This window comes from Paroedura picta, chromosome 6 (genome assembly GCF_049243985.1).
Source record: "Paroedura picta isolate Pp20150507F chromosome 6, Ppicta_v3.0, whole genome shotgun sequence".
NCBI classification, from domain to species: Eukaryota; Metazoa; Chordata; class Lepidosauria; order Squamata; family Gekkonidae; genus Paroedura; species Paroedura picta.
The window spans coordinates 96,643,812-96,654,700 of record NC_135374.1 but is presented as its reverse complement, the minus strand read 5'-3'; the positions used below and the strand labels follow the sequence as shown (position 1 = coordinate 96,654,700).

General features: G+C 45.3%; 1 long non-coding RNA gene across 1 annotated transcript; it reads right to left on the bottom strand.

Moving 5' to 3' along the window:
• Nucleotides 1–6,130: 6,130 nt before the first annotated feature.
• Nucleotides 6,131–10,523, bottom strand: LOC143840743 (uncharacterized). Its single transcript, XR_013232368.1, has 2 exons — nt 9,272–10,523; nt 6,131–6,695 (listed from the first exon to the last, which is right to left on the bottom strand). It is a non-coding gene; the product is annotated as an uncharacterized LOC143840743 (long non-coding RNA).
• Between the last annotated feature and the right edge of the window lie 366 nt (nt 10,524–10,889).

Here is a 10,889-nt window from a genome sequence, read left to right as displayed (position 1 = left end):
TACCGACCCCAACAACAGCCACCGTAAAGTAGAAAAACTGAGCATCTCTGTGTGAACAAGGCATTCCAATTGTTAACTAGCTTTTTGCAGATTTGAAACGAGACTGGATTTTTAGGGCCATTTCGCACGGCTTCAAAGTAGCACAATGGTTGCTATTTGGAAACGCTACTAATTTGCCATAACCCACGACGTCGTAGACAATCTGCAACAATCCTGAAACCAATCAGCAAAAAGCGCTTCGTTGTGGCGCTTTCAGGGGAATCCAGAAAAGTGGATTCACCCTCCGGATAGCGATACACTCCTGCAACCAATCTGCAACAGTAGCGCTAAAGACCTGTGCGTTACCATTGTTGCTGGTTCTTCAAAGTCCCTCCCCCTGGCTCTCTCCTCCAAACTTCCGGCGAAGCGATCGCCATTTTTTTTTCTCCGAGCGAGCGGGGATAAACGCACCGGCGAGCCTCTTTCTGTTTAGAGGCTTCCCTGGCTTCAGTCCTTCACCTTTAGTCACTAAGCACAAAGCACTGAAAAGCCCATTTGCTGAAATAAAGTCCCTTTATTTTTTACAAATAAATTCAGCCGAAAATCGGGACCGTGAGAGGGGGTGGGGGATTTTTTTTTTAATCACTCGAGACAGCGTGCAAACGATCATACAATCAAACGACAGCTCACATTAGGCAGCTGGATGGGTCTCTCCGTAGCAACGAATCTACCTAGATTCGTTGCTATGGGTCGCTTTTTTTTTTAAAAAACCTTTCTTAAAGGGAAAGGGGCTGTTTGGGAGCAAGCTAGCGGCTGCCCATTGGCTGCTTGACGGCCAGGGGCGGGATGAGCTTGGCAATAGCGCTTCCTTTCTAGCGATTTCTGCCAAGACCGGAAGCCTGTGGGAAACGCTAAAAAACGCAACTGATTCCACTACAAAGGCAGGTATGCATAACGACGAATTCCACTATTTTAAATGGCGATTTTTCATTCCGCAAACAATTTGCAACAAAGATCCCTGTGCGAAAAGGCCCCTAATCCAGACTATTGAAGAACAATGGAGTTGAATAAATTCTGAAATTCTTATAGGGTGAATTTTGATGCCTTGATAATGACTGGTTGGAGGACAAAAGGAAATCCTGTTTTGGTTCACCGGCCATGGGCTTGTACAGTGGCTGGGAAACTTTGGTTGAAAGTACTGTCAAATGATAGCTGATTTATTGTGACTCCGTTGGGTTTTCAAGGCAAGGAATGATTTGCTGCTGCCTGCTTCCATGTCATGATTTTGATACTCCTTGGAGGTCTCCCATCCAAACACTAGCCAGGGTCAATCCTGCTTAGCTTCCAAAATTTGACAGGATTGGACTAGCCTAGGCTAGCCTAGTCAAGATGGTTGGAAACATTGATGCCCCAAAATCTCAGATCTCTCTCAGTGATATTCTCAAACCTGATTAGCTTGCAGTAGCCGTAGTTTGGAGTCCGTTCCATGTCTAAACACTGTGGAACATCCAACTCTTAAGATATTGCCTCTCTGTGGTCATATTTAGGTTTAATTACCTGTGTATATCTTGTCAGTACAAAATTATTTGGAGTTATTATTCTTAATAGCAAAAAAGCAAGTATTATTCTTCTGACATCAGCCCCCGGGTCATCCTTCCTCCCTTTTTTGAAGATCGGAATAACATTTGCTCTCTTCCAGTCCTCTGGGACATCTCCAGTCCTTAAAGAGGTTCCGAAGATGATGGACAAGGGCTGTGCAAGTTCTTTGGAAAGTTATTTGAGCACTCTCGGGTGCATTTCATCCGGCCCAGGGGATTTGAACTCATCCAATGCAGCTAAATGCCTCTCGACAACCTCTCTATCCATGTTAACCTCCCACCCAGACACTATCCTTTGGCTACTGCCATCTCTAGATGTGCCTAAACCCTTTGACCTGTGGGGAAAAAGAGATGTAAAATAGGCACTAAGCCTTTCTGCTTTCTCTGCATCTTCCGTTAGAGTTTGTCCATCTGCACACAACAGTGGGCCTATTGCCTCCTTTACTTTACGTTTGCTCCTCACATAACTGAAAAATCTTTTCTTGTTACAATGGGCTTCCCTGGCCAATCTTAGCTCACTCTCAGCTTTGGCCTTTCTGATTATTGATCTACAGTGCCTAGTAACCTGTAGGTACTCTTCTTTAGAGCTCCGTCCTTCCCTCAATTTCCTGAACATTTTGCTTTTCTTTCTTAGTTCCTCTTGAAGTTCTCGGTTCATCCAAATAGGCTTCCCATTTTCTCCAGGGGCTCATGGTAATTGTAGTCCATGGACATCTGGAGAGGCCTTTTTGAAAGGAAGAGCATGTGGCAAGATTTCTTTCCTGCTTTGGTGGCAAAAACTAGCAAAAGTTGTATTGGATTGGTCCCTCCTGTCTAAAGGTTATAATTTTGTTGTTGTTGTTAGGTGCGAAGTCATGTCCGACCCATTGCGACCCCATGGACAATGATCCTCCAGGCCTTCCTGTCCTCTACCATTCCCCAGAGTCCATTTAAGTTTGCACCTACTGCTTCAGTGACTCCATCCAGCCACCTCATTCTCTGTCGTCCCCTTCTTCTTTTGCCCTCAATTGCTCCCAGCATTAGGCTCTTCTCCAGGGAGTCCTTCCTTCTCATGAGGTGGACAAAGTATTCAAGTTTCATCTTCAGGATCTGGCCTTCTAAGGAGCAGTCAGGGCTGATCTCCTCTAGGACTGACCAGTTTGTTCGCCTTGCAGTCCAAGGGACTCGCAGGAGTCTTCTCCAGTACCAGAGTTCAAAGTTCAAAAGCTCATAAAGCAACCTTTAAAAAGGAAAATGTGTCAATAGAAACTATAAGGCCCCATGTCTGATAGGAAGGGTAATGATTGCTGGTAATCCATCTCTCATAGAATCATAAAAATGGAATGGATCTCCTTGGTCATCTAGTCAAACCCACTGCACAATGCAGGACACTCACAACCCTATCACTCATCCACTCTAACCTGCCACCCTCTTGAACCTTCGCAGAATCAGCCTCTCCATCAGATGGCTATCCAGCCTCTGTCTAAAAATTTCCAAAGATGGAGAACACACCACCTGCCGAGGAAGCCTGTTCCACTGAGAAACTGCTCTGTTAGGAACTTCTTCCTGATGTTTAGACTGAATTTCTTTTCTTTTCTTTTGTTTTGCACTTTATTGATAACTTTATTAATAATACATTTCCAAGTTAACAAATCTTGTAGTCTTCCAATATAACAGATCTAAACTTCCAGTAACACTTTATACAACATGTTGTATATTTTTGCACACTGAGACAAATACAATTACCCAAATTCTGAACCTCACTTCAGACAGAATTTCTTTTGAATTAATTTCATCCCATTTGTTCTGGTCTGTCCCTCCGGGGCAAGAGAGAACAACTCTGTTCCATCCTTTATATTAGCGATCCCCAACCTGTCGGCCACGGACCACATGTGGTCCGTCAACTAATTGGAGGTGGGCTGCGAAGGACCCCTTCTCCCCCCCCCGGCCCTTTACTTCACTCCCCTCCAGCCCTTTACAACTTACTTTGGGTGTCATTGTCTCCCATCACTCCCAGATGGGACTATCTCGTTGCAGAGAAACAAGCTCAGGGTTCCTATCGATTTGTCATTGTCATGAGTTAAAATGTCCACGAAAATAAAATGTTCCTTATGTTCATTGTTGTGGCGTGTCTGTATCTTATTTTGAAGGGGTGTTTAAACATTACCATAGCGATCAGAGAGCGTTAGGGCAGTGGTTGAGAGTAGAGGAGTAAACTACCCCCCCCACACACACCGGGCCTCCGTAAAATTGTCAAGCGTTGAGTGGTCCCCGGTGATAAAAAGGTTGGGGACCACTGCTTTATATGGCAGCCTTTTAAATACTTGAAGATGGTTATCAGATCCCCTCTCAGTCGTCTTTTCTCCAGGCTAAACAGATCAAGCTCCCCCAACCTTTCTTCATACGTCTTGGTCTCCAAACCCCTCACCATCTTTGTTGCCCTCCTCTGGGCATGCTCCAGTTTGTCTACATCCCTCTTCAACTAGGGTGCCCAAAACTGAACACAGAACTCTACTTGTCTACTTACTATGTGATAGCTGATTATCTTTTTCAGAGATAAAAAGATATGCAACATTTACTTTGTCAAACACTTGAGTTTTTTGGGGGGAGGGGGAAGAAATAACACTATTTCAACTCCATCATGTTTCATCTGTTATGCAGTCAACTCCTGAGTCGAGAGATGATTTTGCTACAAGATAAAAATCACTGGAGTGACAGGTGTGTTGCCACTGCAAATGAATGCATCTTCTCTGTGCTTGTTCTTGTACAGATTAATTTTGTCACTCTTCCTCTGTGTGTCATATTGAGTTCTTTTTGGGTGCTTGTTTCCCCCTCCCACCTGAAAGCATGAAATCTGACTATCTCGCCGCTTAGGTGTTAATGCCTCATGACAGGAAAGAGTGTGTTTTCAGCTTGGAAAGCCACCCTAGGAATCTATAACGAGCTGAACCAGGTCTTGCGAGTTTTTCTAATTCAAAATTAACAAGAATTTGCATGTATATTACAGACACCAAGTCATGGTTGATGGGCATCTTGTTCTTTTGTGGTGCCACTTCTGCTGCTTCCCTGTAGAAGAGTTGATGTGGCATGCGCTGCAAATGATCATCAGTTAATTGAGATGTCAGTTTTCTTTCTTGCCAGCTCTTGAAATTAAAACAAAACATTTGTTGACTCTTGTTGGAGTCGTTCTAGCATCAGGCATACCGAGTCAACTGTATAGAATGCAATTTTGCATTAGGGGGAGGAGGAAGGGGGAAGCTCTGGGTTAATACAGTGAGTGAGAAGGTCTGTAGAGATGGAAACTGCTCATTCCGCACATATTGGAGAATGAACTTCCAATGCACAGTATTTTTTTTTTGTTTGGCACAGGAAAATCCAGCTACAAAAGCACATTGAAAGTGCATTATCCCATATGTGCGGAATTAGGACTCATTGGGATTGAAGACGGCATCTGGATCAGAAGACTAGCAACAAAAAGGACATAGTAGCCAATTTGGCCTGATGTCAAGCTACGGGGAAGGAAAGATTCATTTGCTTGGAAAGGGGCATATTGCCCTGCAAAAAAGACTCTGGTGCCCCAGGCTGAATATTAACCCGTTTTAAATATTTTACCTTGAGCATCAAATTAACATGTTTCTGGAAGAGAAGGGTTAGTTTCATGTGCATTCAGTTTACGTTAGGAAATGAAAGGTTGAACTGCAAAAAGTTTTTGGTTTGAAATCCAAATCTAACTATTTATTATAATTACATGCAAATAATAAAAGTTAAAAACATGGATGAAATCTGTTATATATACTGGGTAGTGCAGTAAGGACAGAATCAGCATTAACACATATGTCTTGTATATAAGAATGTCTAATATGGAGCACACAAAAGTTCCCACTCAGTATTGCCCGACTCTCAAAGTGCATTCTCATGTACTAAGCAGAAGAAGAGCATTGTTTTTCATTCAATTTATGTGCCTGTTAGGAATTCACATAACGTATAACCAACCTATGGATTTTCTGCCATGAGATACAGTAATGGCCACTATGATAGTTGTTTTGAAAAAAGATTCAGGTGGAGAAATTGATGGAACACCCATGGAATAAGACAGTACGTCTCAGCATTGTGATAGTTACAAATGGGAGAGGTCCTTCAGACCTGCCTGCAGATTCCTCAAAGACATCAGAATGGTCACAGAATATGAGACATGCAGTGCAATTCCAAGTATATTTACTCAGATGTAAGTCCCGTGAAGCTCAATGGTACTGTGTACTCCCTGGTAAGGATGCTCAGGAGTGCGGCCTAAATAAATTATTACTACAGGTTCAACAGAGTGGCTCTTCCTTCTTCTTCCTTCTTCATTACATTTCTATACCACCCTCCTAGTTAGACTCAGGGTGATGTATATAATCGATTGAATTGACAGTAATTTAAAACCAACACAATGACATCACAATAACCGTATAAACCCTAATAACAATAGCGAATTTAGCAGTATATAGCAGTAGCAGCCTCCAGATATTCATTTATAAAATCAGGTCTCCCTCCCCAACGTAGACAATTAAAAAAACACACACACACTCAAAATGTATCAAAGAAATATGGCAAATAGGTACCAAAAATAGGTTTATTGAATATCTTTGTTTTCTAATCAAAAATTTTACTGCAGGATAATTGTGGTTTGTTTTAATAAAAGTCAAAAACATTGAAATCCAAGAAAAGATATCGACTCAGCAAATTGGAACTGGCATCCAGACATACGTTCCCACGAGGGGCATCATTCAACAGGAAGACGTTTTGTGAAGCTCAGCAAAGAACAACTCAACAGGAAGAGGTTGTCGGATGGCTCATTTCTGAGAACATTTTCGTTTGAGAGGCAAAGAAACAATGTATGTCATATCAAGCCTCCATTTCTATTTATGGTCCACTTTAAGAAAGGAGGTTTAGGCCAGGTAGCCTAGCCAGAAATTTCTGGGTGTTAGAAAGAGGCTCTCATAGCTGGCGAGCATCACAGCTACTCTCTGCTGCATTCTGCAAAGAAATAAGGGAATCCAGAGAGGAAGAAAGGAAGAAGGGGAATTGGGTAACTCAGTGGCAGTCCTCTTGAATCCTAAGCATGACCTGGCTTCTCCGAAAGACCAGCTGGACACATCCCTACAAGGCAAAACAGGCGGTAAGCAGGGATCATGGACTCCCCTCTGCCAGTATCCTCCATTTTCTTCCAACCCCATCAGTTCACTGACATCCACCAGGGTCCCTCTGCCAGCATATATGGGTATCAATCGGTGAATGGCCACAGGCGCAGGCAAGTGGCTGCCAGCTAGGAGTGGCTACACTGAGACAGGGAGCACGGTGCAGCTAAGACGTCGCCAAGCTAAGGTTTACTTCCCATGCCAGCGTAAGTGGGTAAAAATCAGGACTTTTTAAAAACGCTGCAGGATGTGGAACAAAATTTAAAAAACCGGGAAAAGCAGGACACCTGATCACCTTAATTTACACACACATTTATACACACATTCACACAGACACACACCAGTGGCCTATGCTGACAACAGGAAGTCACTCAGCAATGGAGCACTCCTATTCACTTAGACATTCACACTCGGATTCACACACCCAGTGACACCAGTGACCCATACTGGTGGTGGAAAGCCACAGCAATGGAACACCCTCATTCACTCAAACATTCACTCACACCAATGGCCCCTGGTGGTTGCAGAAAGCCACAACAATGGAAAACCCTCATTCACTCACACACACACACACCACAGTGGCCCATGCTGGCGGCAAAAAGCCACCAGGGGCCATTGGTGTGAGTGAATGTGTCTGTCTGCTGGCTCCATGCCTCCCCTGCTTTCCCAGTGGGGTGTCACTATCTGTACCTTATCAAACTGGTCCTACGACCTTGCAGAGTCAGTGGAGACTCAACAGAAATGTAACTGTTGTGATCAAAGCCAAGTCATCTGGCCTGGCTGGGAATTCTTGCACCTTAGGTGCCCTGTGCTCTCCCGCCTAAATGGCTAACCCCCCCCCCTATTGACTGTGCCCTATAATAGGCCTGAAGTGTTTATTGTATCTTCGTAACTGCCAAGATCTTTGCTCATTGATCTTGGTTTTTCTAGCAACTCTGTAGTTTCTGTTAAATAAAGCTCTTCCTTGGATTTTCAACTGCCTGTTGAATCTAGGATGTTTCTTTATCATGGACTCTACTGGCTGGCCTCAGCCTGATTCCTGACACTTATGTCCTGTATGAATAATTTGGATTTCTTGTCCTGAAATTCCTCCTCTCAGCATTCCTACTGCCCCCTCTCATGGTTTGACTTAGTGCTTCTGAGCTTGCTATTCTCAGAACTTAGCAGTATCTCCACTAACAAGGGCTCCTTAGGTGAGCTTGAACTGTGATGTCACAAAAGGCCATGGAAATGAGCCCCTCCCCTTCCTCGCTCTGGCCTTACCTCCAGCAAGGAGATAGGCGGCTCCTTTCCCCCTTGTGATGGGAGATGGTGCTGTGGGGGGGGGGGGGAGCTAGTGATTGGCTGGTCTTGTAAATTTGGAGTCACATTGTCCTGTGAAGAGGTTGTGGCCTTGGCCTCCATGGCCATCCTTTCCCCTGTCCCAGCAGGAATAAACTGAGATTAACATAGATATCAACTCCACAGAATTTCTCCATTTAACTGCTATACCCCTCTTGGAGTGTCCTATCCAGTTTTCCCAAAAATAAGACCTAATCCGAAAGTAACACCTAGTGGTACTTTTTCATGCACCACTAGTATAAACACTCCCCTGAAAATAAGATCTACCTCTAATTGGTCCTTAGAGCCAGGGCCGGCCTTAGGGGAGGTCTTGTAGGGGTGTTCATGGTCATACAGGGCACTGGGCCAGCCGACATGCAAATCTGCAGCACACGTGTACGCTGTGCCACTGTGCCATTCGTCTCCCCACCAGCAGCAATACACTCTGCAGAGCCCTTTCCCTGCTTGCTCAGCCTCTGTCAGCTCCGCCTACAATCCCAGAATCCCCGGCTTGACATAAACTGTGCCCTGCACTTAAGGTACGATTTAACGGCGTTCCGGGGGGGGGGGGGGACTGGAATAAATGTAACATTTTTTTTTGACATCAATAAATATAAGACCTACCTGCAAATAAGCTCTAATACATTTTTAAACCTAAAATTAATATAAGACACTGTCTTATTTTTGGGGAAACACTGTAGATAACCCATCTCCCGGTCAGCTACAAAACAAGTGCTTGAGGTGTATAGAGCCAGGTGAATAGGAGGCCGCCCACAGTGTCTTATATTTGATATTATGTTCCAAATCAGCAAACCCCTGCTTCTAAATAATGGTCACAAAGGAAGATGATGGTCTAAACTCTGTCTGATCAGACAGAGATTCGCTTCTTTCACAACTCCGATCATTCCCCACTCTTGGATTACCGGGGACAGGGGAATTAATTATTTTTGCACAGCAGAATCTCAGGCTACTACAAATGACAGGCTCTAGGTGTGCTGAGTAAAATAAACCCTTGGCAATGTACTAAGATTCTTCATATATAAAAAAATAAGTATCTGATCATTGGTTGTTTTGTTCAGATCCCAAGGTACACTTCACTGTGCAAGGAGGAATGTGATTGCAAACCTCCATTTCTATTTCTGGTCTACTTTAAGCAAGGAGGGTTAGGCCAGGTAACCGACCCAGAAATCTTTGGGTATACGAAAGAGGCTGTCTTACCTGTGAGCAAAAGGGATGGTGTCACAGCTACTCTCCGCTGCATTCTTTAAAGAAATAAAAAAGGAATCCGGAGAGGGAGGAAGACGGGGAATGAGGTAGGTCAGTGGCAGTCCTCTTGATTCTATGCATGGCCTGGCTTCTCCAAAAGACCAGCTGGACACATCCCTGCAAGACAAACAGGTGGTAAACAGGGATCGTGGACTCCCCTCCAACAGCATCCTCCATTTTCTTCCACCCCCATCAGTTCACCAACATCCATCGGGGTCCCTCTGCCAGCATCCAGGGGCATCAATCGGTGAATGGCCACTGGCTCCCATTCATCCATCATTCACTCGAAAATTCACACCAGTGGCCCATGCTGGTGGCAGAAAGCCACTCAGCAATGGATCGCCCCCATTCACAAACACATTCACACCCACATTCACACCTACACACTTCCCAGCTGCCATCCAGCATATCAGCTCCCTTTCACCAGCCAAGTTCTACCAGCTTCTGTCAGTGAACATCCTCAGGGGCTTCGAGCTATGGTCCTCTACCCCAGTGGTCCCCAACCTTTTTATCACCGGGGACCACTCAACGCCTTTTACTGAGGCTCGGGGGGGGGGGGGTACTTTACTCCTCTACTCTCAACCACTGCCCTAGCGCTCTCTGATCGCTATGGTAATGTTTAAACATCCCTTCAAAATAAGATACAGACACACCACAACAATGAAGTGTGTTGTAAAGGGCTGGGGGGGGGATGAAGTAAAGGGCCGGGGGGTGGGAGAAGGCGTCCTTCGGGGCCCACCTCCAATTAGTCGAAGGACCACATGTGGTCTGCGGCCCACAGGTTGGGGATCGCTACTCTACCCGACTTCGGGTCGCCAGTTACCACTGCTTATACTGCAAATCCCCCTGCATTTGCAGGAGGGCTTGCCTTCTTCCCTCTGCAGGATCAGCCTCCTCTTCTCACATCCCCTCTCCTCCTCTGCTGTCCACCTGGACCTGCGTCCTTGCCTGTGTCTGGGGGAGAAACAGAGAGAGATGTAGGACTTGGAGGCCTGCCTGGGAACTCAGAGGCAGATGGACTTTGGCCAGCAAGCCCAGCTCCCTTCCCTGCTCCATGGAGCCATGTAAGCAGTACATCAAACTCTTCTTCTCAGATCCGACGGTTTTCGTGGGATCCCACCCTTCCTTCTTGAAGCTCTGCATGAATAACTTTCGATTTCCTGTCCTGAAATTCCTCCTCACATCATTCCTGCTGCCCCCTGTCCCCATGGCTTGACTGAATGTCGCTGACCTAGCCATCCTGACAACTGAGCAGTGTCCCCGTGGTAACAAGGGCTCCTTGGGTGAGCTGGAACTGTGATGTCACAAAAGGTTATGGAAATGAGCCCCTCCCGATCCTCGCTCTAGCCTTACCCAGCAAGGAGATAGGGAGCTCCTTTCCCCTCTCTTGATGGGAGGCAGGGCTAGGGGAGATCTCATAGAACCTCTTCATACAGATTGCTACTCCATCGAGACTCTTGGGGGGACCTCAATGTGTCCCAAACCGGAACCTATGTTTGGATGCTAATTCCAGATTTGCCCATCTGATATCACTACTTGGTCTTCAGTGTTTTTGCCTTTCATTAAAATA